Here is a 10,762-nt window from a genome sequence, read left to right as displayed (position 1 = left end):
AATTGTCCATACTCTACACCCCTGACAGCTTTAAGACCTGTGGACTTCAAATCCCAGAATTCCTCCTCGTCATGTTAGCTCAGGAATTCTGGGAGTAGAAGTCCACAAGTCTTAAACTTGCCAAGTTTGAAGACCCTTGAGATAGATGGATGATAGATAGAAGATATAGATGAGATAGATAGATAGATAGATAGATAGATAGATAGATAGATAGATAGATAGATAGATAGATACAGATAGATACAGATAGATGATAGATAGAAGATATAGATGAGATAGATCAGGGGTCTTCCAACTTGACAGCTTGAAGACTTGTGGACTTCAACTCCCAGAATTCCTCTTCCAGTCCTGTTAGCTCAGGAATTCTGGGAGTTGAAGTCCACAAGTCTTAAACTTGCCAAGTCTGAAGACCCTTGGCTCTACTACACCACCAAGAATCGTTCTGGGAGTGAAATGGGTGGTCTCCAAATTTGATATACAGGGAGTCCTCGACTTACAATAGTTCATTTAGTGACCAGAGTTACAACGGCATTGGGAAAAAAGGGGACTTATGGCCTTTTTTCACACTTACGACCTTTGCAGCCTTCCCCAGCGTCACATGATGAAAATTAAAGATGCTTGGCAACTGTCTCGTATTTATGATGGTTGCAGGGTTCCTGGGGGTCATGTGATCCCCTTTGGGGATCTTCCAACCAGCAAAGTCAGCGGGGGAAGGCCGGATACGCTTAACATCCGCTTAACATCCGTGCTATCGACTTAACAACTACAGGGATTCGCTAAACAATGGTGGCAATGGAAGGTCGTAAAATGGGGGGGAAAATTCACTTAACCACCCTACTTATAGCAACAGAAATCTTAGTGCTCAATTGTGGTCATAAGCTCAGGAGTGTGTGTGTGTGTGTGTGTGTGTGTGTACATGTATATTATAGACAGACACATACAATATATTTGTGTGTGTGTATGTATATGTGTGTGTATGTTATTCATATATATATATATATATATATATATATATATATATATATATATATATATATATATATTTGTTTTCTTAAGTTTTCGCGGGTACTTACATGTATGGTATTCAGCTTTGTTCAGGTATTTTCCCACGTCATTATAGTTGTGCTTTTAAAGTTGCCGAAACGTTGCTACAACTTTAAAAGCACAACTATAATGACGTGGGAAAATACCCGAACAAAGCTGAATACCATACACACACACACACACACACACACAGTGAGTATGTGTGTATATACACACATACAAATGCATTGAATGTGTGTCTATGAAAGATAGATATACATATTAAATAGTATGAAATAATGTACTGTATATATGAAAAAGTACTTTTCCTGATTCCTAACTGTTTTCTCCAATGTGTTTGGGAGCTTTTCTTAAATAATAAAACCACTATTTTTGGTGTGGGCATTTAATTAGGATGATGAAAGAGGTCGGACCACTTTCCCAATTTCCCATCCTTTCTTTCTTTTCTTTTCTTTTTTTTTGCCAGGGATAAAACCGGTCCTTAAAGAAGAGAATCTCATTTCCTCTTCTGGAACAAAATCTCACCCTCTGCCTTGAGGTTCTTCCATGTAGTTTGTGTTTGCAATTCCCTCTCTCTTGCACCCTAAATTGGGGTGGGAGAGAGAGAGAGAGAGAGAGAGAGAGAGAGAAAGAAAAGAAAGAAAAGAAAGAAAAGAAAGAAGAAAGAAAGAAAGAAAGAAAGAAAGAAAGAAAGAAAGAAAGAAAGAAAGAAAGAAAGAAAGAAAGAAAGAAAGAAAGAAAAGGAGCCAACAAGGACTGAGTTAATTTTATTTGCATCACAAAGAGGTCCTTAGATTTCAGAACAAGGCCAGGGCTTTTGAAAGTACACAATCCTCTCTGTTGTCAATGGAAGAGGAACTGAGCAGGGAACACACACACACAAACACAACCCCCCCATACACACACAGACTGAGGGAAACTGGGGACAATAATGGCTCTCAGCATGTGTTCAAGAGTCTACCTTAGAACTTTTTAAACTTTGGACAGCTGATGCCAGCATCTTTTTCTTTTCTTTTTTTTTCTCTTTGATCAAATCATAGCAACCACAAGACATTCTTAAATTAGAGGGAAGAAGGGAGAGGGGGAGGGAGAGAGAAAGAGGGAGAGGGAGAGAGAGAAATGGGGAGAGAGGGGGAGAGAGAAAGATGCTTGATAGCTAGATATGGTAGATATAGCTAGACATGAAAGTCAGCATTAGAGGAGTGGTGCGGTGGCCTTGAGGCAGAGCTCTTGCCCTCATAATCAGGAGGCTGGGAGTTCAATCCTAGGTAGAAGCCGATATTTCTCTCTCTGGACACAATGAGAATATATCTGCTGAACAAAATTCCACACTGGTGACAGGAAGGGCATCCAGCCATTAAAACTAGCTCCATTCAGTTGCCCAGACTCCACCCCGCAAGGGATTATGGGAGTTATAGAGTTAAAAGATGATGAAAGACAAGAGTTAGAAAAATACAGGTAGTCTTCAACTTACAACCACTATTGAGCTCAACATTTTTGTTGTTAAGTGAGACACATTTGTTAAGTGAATGTTGCCTCGTTTTACAACCTTACTCCGCCACCATTGTTAAATGAATCGTGGCAATTGTTAAGTTGGTAACGTGGTTCCTAAATGAATCTGGCTTTCCCATGGACTTTGCATGCCAGAAGGTAGCAAAAGGGGAATCACATGACACCCCAGGACACTGCAACCATCGTCAATATGAGTTCAGTTGCCAAGCATCTGAATTTTGACATGAGCATGGGGATGCTGCAATCGTCATCAGTGTAAAAAACGGTCATGTCATTTCTTTCAGTTGCGTTGTAATTTTGATAGAATGGTAGATAAGAGAGAGAGAGAGAGACAGAGACAGATAATAGACGGATAGATGATAGACAGAGATAGATATAGATAGTCAGACAGATATATAATAGACAGATAATAGTTGGACATAGATAATAGATAGATGATAGATATAAATAGATGATTGATAGATAGATAATAGACAGATAATAAATAATAGAAGGTTAAATAATAGACAGATAATAGATAGACAGATGATAGATAGATAGATAGATAGATAGATAGATAGATAGATAGATAGATAGATGATAGACAGATAGATAGAAAATAGACATAGTTAATAGACAGAGATAGATAATAGACAAATATAGACAGATAGATAGAAAGATAGATAGATAATAGTTAATAGAAAGACAGATACATAATAGAAAAGATAGATAATAGAAGATAATACAGATAGATGATAGATAGATTGATAGATAGATAGATGATAGATGGATAGATAGACAATAGACAGATAGTTAATAGACAGAGCTAGATAATAGACAAATATAGTCAGATAGATAGATAGAAAGAGATAGATAATAGAAAGACATACATAATAGACAGATAGATAATAGACATAATAGACAGACAGATAGATAGATGATAGATGATAGATAGATAGATAGATAGATAGATAGATAGATAGATGATAGATAGATAGATAGATAGATAGATAGATAGATAGATAGATAGATAGACAATAGACAGATAGTTAATAGATAGAGAGCTAGATAATAGACAAATATAGACAGATAGAAAGATAGATAATAGATAATAGAAAGACAGATACATAATAGACAGATAGATAATAGGCAGATAATAGACAGATAGATAACAGATAATAGACAGATAATAGATAAATAGATTAGAGACAGACAGACAGATAGAATAGATATTATATGTAAATGTGGAAGTGATAGATAGGATAGGCAGATACATTAGCTAGATATGAAAGACAGAAAGATAGATGATGGATGGATGGATGGCTATTCCCTCCTTCCACATTTAAGAATATTGCAGAGATAGCCATGATAGAAAAGGCTGGAACTTGTGCAGAGGCACATCATGACAACCTCCTTGTTAGGTCCCTGCCTCTGAAGATGGGCTGCATATAAATCTAATAAATAGTTAAACAAATTCACGATTGCTTCAAACCATAAGAAGGTCCAACGGCCTAGGAAATGTAATTTATTCTGAGCAAACGGTAGCGAAGAGCTTTAAAAAGGAAGATGCATCAATGGCAAGAGTTTCTCCAATTGGGAGAAAGAGCTCGCCTAGAATCAAGACGGTGCCTGAAAAAAAATAGTTGGGCACTAATGATTCTGGGGAAACCCTGCAGTTTCCAGGGCTCATCAAGTTACAGAAGCCAGCAGCAAAATTGCCACACTTATAAAAGAAAGATGTTGAGACTCTAGAAAAAGTGCAGAGAAGAGCAATCAGGATGATGAAGAGACTGGAGGCTAAAACACACGATGAACGGTTGTAGGAATTGGGCCTGGCTAGTCTAGTGAAGACAAGGACCAGGGGAGACAGGAGAGCAGCCTTCCAATATTCGAGGGGCTGCCACAGAGAGGAGGAAGGGGTCAAGCTATTTCTAAAGTGCCTGTAGGCCATACAAGGAATAATGGATGGAAACTGAACAAGGAGAGAAATTCAACCTGGAAATCAGGAGGAATTTTTCTGACAGTGAGAACAATCAACTCATGGAACAGAAGTTGCCCTTGGAAGTTCTGGGAGCTTCATCACTGGACGCTTTCAAGAAGAGACTGGACTGCCATCTGTCAGAAATGGTGTAGGGTCTCCTGCTTGGGCAGGGGGTTGGACTAGATGACCTAGATGTCCCTTCCAAATCTTGTTAATCTGAATCTATCTAAGATGATCAAAGGCCTGGAGGCTAAAACATACAATGAATGGTCACACGAACTGGGCCTGGCTAGTCTAAGTGAAGAGAAGGACCAGGGGGAGACAGGATAGCAGCTTTCCAATATTTGAGGGGCTGCCACAGAGAGGAGGAAGGGGTCATGCTATTTTCCAAAGCACACAAAGGCCAGACAAGGAATAATGGATGGAAACTGAACAAGGAGAGATTCAACCTGGAAATAAGGATAAAATTTCTGACAGTGAGAACAATCAACCAAAGGAACAGAAGTTGCCTTTGAAAGTTGTGGGAGCTTCATCCCTGGAGGCTTTCAAGAAGAGACTGGACTGGCTTCTGTCAGAAATGGTGTAGGGTCTCCTGCTTGGGCAGGAGGTTGGACTAGATGACCCACAAGGTCCATTGGTTAATCTGTAGCCGACTCTGGAAAGAATGCAGAGCAGAGCAACAAAGACCGATTAGGAACTGGAGGCTAAAACCTAGGAAGAATGGTTGCAGGAATTGGGTATGTTTGGCTTCAATGAAAAGAAAGACTAGGGCTGAAATGGTTGCAGTGTTCCAATATCTCAGGCTGCCCCAAAGAAGAGGGAGTCAAGCTATTCTCCAAAGCACCTGAAGGCAGGACAGGAAGAAATGGATGGAAACTTATCAAGGAGAGAAGTGACTTAGAACTAAGGAGATACTGTGAACAATTAATCAGTCAAGGCTGTGGGTGCTCCAACAATGGAGGTTTTTAAAAAGAGACCAGACAGCCTTTTGTCTGGAATGGATTAGGATCTTCTGCTTGTGCAGGGGGTCGGACTAGAGGACCTCCAAGGTCCCTTCCAACTCTGTTATTCTGTTCTGTTAGGTGAAGATGTGTTTCCAAAGCGAAAGGATGCTTGTCCTTGGCCACCAGCCCAAGTGAAGGTGCAAGAGAGAGAGATGTTGATTCACTTATCTGCCTCCACCTCCCATTATCTCCTTTCTACGCCTAAATATACTCTCTGAAACGTGGCTGTACCTGCCTTGAAACCGACAGCATCAGATATTTTGGGCTGGAGATGTTTTTAGGACAAGCTAGGGATCATTGGTGATGCAGCGGAGACCTTGCAGAGACTCTCTGGCTCCTGGCCCATCTCCTAGCCAAGCGGATGTCGCAAGGTGCATGACCTCATGAAGGTGGCTTCTTAGCTGGCTTAAAACAGAAGCGCACCTCCCAAATGAGTCGGCAAGGCTGGGGAAAGCTTGGAAGGAGCCTCCCAGAAACTCAAATGTCAACGTAAGTTTTCTTTTCCTTTGGTTTTGGTTTTTCTACTCTCCCAACCAGCCTATGGCTTGGAGATCTCCAAGTGGTTCCCCATCCAACAACTGACCAACTCTGACCCTGATTAGCTTGCTGAAAAAAGCCAAGGTGGGCTAATTGAAAGGCCAAGTATTCAGATAAACAGGTGCAAAAAAACTTTCTTCTTCCTCCTCTTCCTATTCTTCTCCTCCTCTTCTCCCTTTTTTCCTCTTTTTCTTGCTCCTCTTCCTCTTTTTCCTCTCCTTCTCCCTCTTCTCCTCCTCTTTCTCCCCCACTTCCTCCCCTTCTTCTTCTCTTCCTCCTCTTTCCCCTTTTCTTTCTCCTCTTTTTCTTCCTACTCTTCCTCTCCTCCTTTTCTTTCTCTTCCTTTTTCTCCCTCTACTCCTCCTCCCCTTTTCTTTCTTCTTTTTCCTACTCTTCCTCTTTTTCTTCTCCTCCTTCTTCTTCCTCTCCTCTTCCTCTTCCTCCTTTCCCCCTCTCTTCTTTCTCCTCTTTTTCCTACTCTTCCTCTCATCTTCTTTCTCCTTTTTCTTCTCCCTCTCCTCCTCCTTCCCTTTTCTTTCTTCTTTTTCTTCCTACTCTTCCTCTTTTTCTTCTCCTTCTCCTTCTTCCTTTCCTCTTTCTCCTCCTCCTCCTCTTCCTCCATTCCCCTCTCCTTTTCTTTCTCCTCTTTTTCCTACTCTTTCTCTCCTCTTTCTTTCTCTTCCCTTCTTTTTTCTTCTTCTCCCTCTACTCTTCCTCCCTTTTCTTTCTTCTTTTCCTACTCTTCCTCTTTTCTTCTCCTCCTCTTCTTCTTCCTCTCCTCTTCCTCTTCCTCCTTTCCCCTCTCTTCTTTCTCCTCTTTTTCCTACTCTTCCTCTCATCTTCTTTCTCCTTTTTCTTCTCCCTCTCCTCCTCCTTCCCTTTCTTTCTTCTTTTCTTCCTACTCTTCCTCTTTTTCTTTCTCCTTCTCCTTCTTCCTTTCCTCTTTCTCCTCCTCCTCTTCCTCCATTCCCCCTCTCCTTTTCTTTCTCCTCTTTTTTCCTACTCTTCCTCTCCTCTTCTTTCTCTTCCCTTCTTTTTCTTCTTCTCCCTCTACTCTTCCTCCCCTTTTCTTTCTTCTTTTCCTACTCTTCCTCTTTTTCTTCTCCTCCTTCTTCTTCCTCTCCTCTTCCTCTTCCTCCTTCCCCCTCTTTCTTTCTCTTTCCTACTCTTCCTCTCATCTTCTTTCTCCTTTTCTTCTCCCTCTCCTCCTCCTTCCCTTTTCTTTCTTCTTTTTCTTCCTACTCTTCCTCTTTTTCTTCTCCTTCTCCTTCTTCTTCCTTTCCTCTTTCTCCTCCTCCTCTTCCTCCATTCCCCTCTCCTTTTCTTTCTCCTCCTTTTTCCTACTCTTCCTCTCCTCTTTTCTTCCTCTTTTTTTCTTCTTCTCCCTCTACTCTTCCTCCCCTTTTCTTCCTCCTCTTTTTCTTCCTCCTCTTCCTTCCCCTTCTTTCTTTCTCCCCTCCTCCCCTTCCCTCTCCCCTCTATTTTCTCTTCTTCTCCCTCTACTCATCCTCCTCTTTTTCTTTCTCCTTTTTTTCCCTTCCTACTCTTCCCCTTCTTTTTCTCCTCCTTCTCCCTCTCCTCTTCTCTTTCTCCTCCTCCTCCCCCTTCTCACCCCACAACCCCTTTTCAGGAGGAGGCCTAAGACCAGAAGCTTTTGACTTGAAATGAATTTGCAGGCACCAGACTGCAGGAAATGCTTTGAAGATCCATCTCAAAGCAGAAAAAAGGAAATGGCCCCCAACTTTGCAAGAGGCGGGGGTGGTGCGTCTAACCCAGCTAAGCTTCCTTCTCCCACCACCCATTTGCTAAGGCTCTGTTCCCCCTTCCCCGCCAACCCCTCCTCCATCCTAATCCTGCAACTGGATTTGGAGGGTTTTTTTTTTTTTAAATTGGCCAGGCTCCACTAGCTATGAACAAGTCACTGCTCCATTGTCTCTGGGCTACAGTGAGTAAGTATGAACAATACTTACAAGGAGGATAAGGGAGGAACGGAGACTGGCACTGAAGTGGACTGAATGCAGACTGGGGGTAGTGATGTTTGGCTGGGGAGGGGTCCCTAGTCCCTCCCCACACACACACCCCAATGCATGGGTGCAATAATTTTGGAAACCGAATGATCTTTCCTTGAGGAACCGATTTTAGCATCCTGAAATCCCACACCGCTTTTGGTTTAAATTAAACACTCTGGTTTAGCATCTTCCTGACAACGGTGGCAAGAAAGCCCGTAAAATGGAGCAAAACTCACTTAACAACTGTCTTGCTAAGCAACGGAAATTCTGGTCCCAATTTGTGGTCATAAGTCAAGGACTACCTGTACAACCCTAGAGGATGACAATGGGGGGAAAAACACACACACACACACACACACAACCAACCCAGGAAATTAAGAATGAAATCTGATCACCAAGGCAATGATAGGGAGGTGCAGAATAGAACAGAACAACAGAGTTAGAAGGGGCCTTGGAGGTCTTCTAGTCCAACCCAAGGCTCAGGCAGAAAACCCTATTTCATTTCAGACAAATGCCTGTCCAATCTCTTCTTGAAAAACCTCCCATGATGGAGCACTCACCACTGGTTGATTGTTCTAACTGTCAGGAAATTTCTCCTAGGTTGTTTCTCTCCTTGATTAGTTTCCATTAGTTGTTTCTTGTCTTGCCTTCTGGTGCTTTGGAAAATAAGTTGACCCCCCTCTTCTTTGTGTCAGCTCCTCCAAATCCTGGAGTACTGCTATCTTGTCACTGCGAGTCCTTCTTTTCTTTAGACCAGCCACACCCAGCTCATGCAATCGTTCTTCATATCTTTTCATATCTGACTCTTGATGAATGCATCTTTCCTTTTATGTATACTGAAAGCATTTGCACCAAGACAAATTCCTTGTGTATCCTATCACACTTGGCCAATAAAGAATTCTATTCTATTCTGTTCTGTTCTGTTCTTCTATTACCTTTCCTTTCCATATATTCTATGCTATGCTATGCTATGCTATGCTATGCTATGCTATGCTATGCTATGCTATGCTATGCTATGCTATTCGTCTTCAGGCCTTTCTCGCTATCACTTTCTCACTGTCAGGGAATTCCTCCTTAGTTCCAGGTTGCTTCTCTCCTTGATTAGTTTCCATCCGTTGCTTCTTCTCTGCCTTCAGGTGCTTTGGAGAATATGTTGACACCTTCTTTTTTTTGTGGTAGCCTCTTGGATATTGGAAGACTGCTATCATGTCACCCCCTCCTCTTCGATCCAGGAGATCTTCATCTGATCACGACCAACTGGGCACCAAAATCCATACAATCCTACCAAGCCACCATAATCCAGAAAGATTGTTGATTGTTGCTCATCCCTCACGGGTAGCTCACATCCCAGGAGACCACAGTCCAAGCTGTTGCACTGTCACTTCCTTGCTTAACTAAAAAAGAAATCTCCCCCTTTCTTCTTTACTCCCTTCCTTCCGTTTTTCTCAGCCCTTAGAGAGTAACCCCATTCAATAGTTTCTGGCTATTCTCTCACAGATCAAGTGGGAGAACTGGAAAGGGAGGTGGGCGGGGTGGGAACCTGCTGATGACAAAAAGAGAGGGATGCATTTTTTTAACCTGTGCCCCCCCCAAAAAAAAAATGATAGGAAGTATCTCACCAAACAGGTTTGCTTCTGGTAAAAAGCTCTCAGGTGGAAAGAGGTGAGCGGAACAACAGCAATTGTGTTACCCTTTCCCAGGATGCTTAAAATAGGCGATAAGCAAATTCACATATTCAGGTTGGCTTTACATAATAATAGCTAGAAGGGGTAAGAAGCAGAGGATGTGGAAGTAGTAAAATTCTTGCAGATGTACAATAAAGAGAATTGCAGCATAGGGAAACCGTAGTACATCTCAAACTACTGCAGATTTGGAACATCTCTTTTTATGTATAAATAAGGAGTAGTTAACGCAACCAACTCCATACTTAAATCGTGATGGATTGCCAGTCAGGCCTCAGGGCAGACACCAACCACGGATGGATAACTGGTCTATAAATCATGGCTTGTGAACCACGGCCATTTCAAACTGGGTTCGCCCTGTCTGTGGAGATTCTCAGCCATCCAGGTCATGGTTGTTCCAAAGGTGCTTTTTTGAGAAGCAACTGAACTTTTTATTTTTCCTTGAACATAGTTGAAACTGAAGGAGCTTCTTGGATGAGAAGTGAGATGCCTTCAAGGAAAAGCAGTCCAGTTGCCTCTTGAAAAAGCACCTTTGGGTTCACATTGCACACTAAGATAAGGGTGTCCTTCAGTCCCGGTCAGTTCCTGAGGGATTCATGGACCCATCACATCCTTGGTGTTTTGGGGAGTGTTTTGAAAAGGTTTGGCCCCAGCCTTCTTCTCAGATGTTTCTTCAACTTCCTAATCTAGTTTGGGGTCCAAGATGTCCTATGGTCTTCTTCTGTTGCTCAGCTGTTCCCATCCAACAAATGAAGCTGTCCTGAAGTTCAACCCAACGTCTGGTGACCTCCACAGCTATATCTCCAAGTTATCTTGGACCCAGGATTCGGTTTTGCCTTTTTCTGAACATTTTCAAGGTCGCCCAGGTAGATGCCACCACAAATCTCCAAAATCTGAACATGTTATTGAAGTATCTAGAGCAGGACCATAGATACTACTAGATACTACTAACAGCTTTGTTCCTTATGCCATCCGTCTGGTAAAATCACAAAATTCGTTTTTTTTCTCCATGTA

This window comes from Notechis scutatus, chromosome 13, assembly GCF_049901735.1.
Source record: "Notechis scutatus isolate UNSWTSFEM ecotype Mainland chromosome 13, rNotScu1.2, whole genome shotgun sequence".
NCBI classification, from domain to species: Eukaryota; Metazoa; Chordata; class Lepidosauria; order Squamata; family Elapidae; genus Notechis; species Notechis scutatus.
This window is presented reverse-complemented; position numbering follows the sequence as displayed.